The sequence below is a fragment of the Phyllostomus hastatus genome, unplaced genomic scaffold (assembly GCF_019186645.2).
Source record: "Phyllostomus hastatus isolate PE091 unplaced genomic scaffold, TTU_PhHast_1.1 phas_contig_283, whole genome shotgun sequence".
In the NCBI taxonomy this organism is placed as follows: Eukaryota; Metazoa; Chordata; class Mammalia; order Chiroptera; family Phyllostomidae; genus Phyllostomus; species Phyllostomus hastatus.
Window position 1 is genome coordinate 6,211,305 of NW_025333833.1, and position 1,909 is coordinate 6,213,213.

Below are 1,909 nucleotides of genomic sequence, written 5' to 3' on the forward strand. Positions count from 1 at the left end.
AGACCAGCCCGGGGAGGGGGTGGGGCTGCGTAGACGCGGGGCGGGGCGGGTGGGTCGTGCGGACCCTGAATGGAAATGGGAGGGAAGGTCAGGGCCCCGAGGCCCCGAGGTGGCTGGGTCGCCAGCAGGACAGAGCGTGTCGCCGAGGCCCAAACCGCAGAGGGCGCTTCCTCGTCCCCTGCGTCCCAGCCCCGCTGCTGGGGCCCGAGGACCCCCGGTCGTGGCCGTGGCCGTGGCCGCGCGGCCCGTGCGGGAAAGACGGCACGCGAACTGCAGGGTCTTCCGTCTGAATTCGGTAGCGAGTAAAAATAGGGTCCAGCGCTTTACCTGTCGGAAAACTCTGGAGATCGGTATATATATTTTATCGATCTGTATAGAGAGCTCGGCTAATGCAAATCTCCCCAGAAAGAAGCCCGAAGCGGCGTTCTCTCTGAGGCCGCCCGGAGCCCCGGACCCCCGCATCACCCCGGGCCCTGCGGAAAACGGGGTGAACCTTCCCCCGCAGCGAAGCTCTGCCAGTCCCCAGCCTGCTGGAACCCAGAGCGCCCCCGGTCCTGCTATTTTTAAGTGGCCTCTTTCCAGTCATTTGCATAATCCCTTCCGGAGATCTGCATATGTTGTGAATAAATTCTCACTCGGTTTAACTTTGAATAATTTGACTGTCTTGCTAATTGGCTCCTCCCAAAGACTCTCTGCGGTGGCCCCCTTTCGAAAGCCAGCCTCCCTCCCTTCCCTGGCCCCCCCCCTCCATCACCCCCCCTCCACCCAATGTGTTTGGCCTCGGAGCCTCGAGGTCTGAACGGGCACCAGGTTAGACCCTTCTGCCTTATTTCCCTGTCACTTCGGAAGGTTTTTCTGTAGGGAAGCCGGCGACCGTTGAAGTAACTCAAATTCCTATTCCAGGAGAAAGTACTAACAAACCACTTGATTAAAAATAATTGCCTTGTGTTGTTTCCCCCACGTAAGTGCACTCGAGTTCTAAATTTAACCTGATGGTGAGCCAAGGCGCGTCTGTGCGTTACAGCAGAGTGTGGCTGGCGGCGGGCTCTCACCTGCGCGATGGCAGACGATGGCGTTCGGAGGCGGGGGTTCAGTGGGGAGGAGGACAAATGGGCCCTATCGGCTGCAGTCCTCTCCAGGACCCCGGTGTCATTTATGGCCTCAGTTTCTCCTGGTTTTAACCTCTGGCTGAATGCCAAGCTGTACTTCTGAAACTTTTTTAAATCAACCTTTAACATTTTTACCCCTCCCCCAACACACACACTGAGCAATGCCACAGTTACTGCTGGATCTCATGGTGGGTGGTCTGAGCCACGTGCAGTTCCGGTGCTGGGCTGATGGTTACAAAGTACGCTGCGCCTGGTTCGTGGAGCCCACGCGAATCTGTCAGCCTGCTCCTTACCGGGCAGCGTGCTTGGCACTGGGCAGACCCAGGCGGGCAAGCTGGACGGGGCCCTGGCCCAGAAGGAGTGGGTCACTGTCCTTCCTGCACCCCTCCCTCCCTCCCTTCCTCCCTTCCTTCCTTCCTCCCTCCCTCCCTCCCACAAGTACTGGTTACACCCCAGTGTGTGCCACGCTCTTCTCTGGGTGCTGGTGCGGGGGCACCTGTCGTAGCTCCCGAGCCCGATCCGGCTCTGGCAGCACCGGAGCTCGAGCGCACTCCCTGGCCGTCTCGAAGGTCCTGCTGTGCGGCTGCCCAGCCCCGAGCTCCCGAGCTCTCTCGTGCCTTCTGCACACAGGGCCCACAGCGTGGTGGCTCAGGGGCCTCGAGCTCCCCCGAGTGGGTGCGGCTTTGTGGAAAAGGGGGGACTCCTCCGCAAAGTGGATCAGAGCAGGGAGTGACCCAGGGCCGGGGGTGGACTCGCTTGTCAACCGGACTCGGGAAGGCAGGGTCACTGAGCGTCGCCCC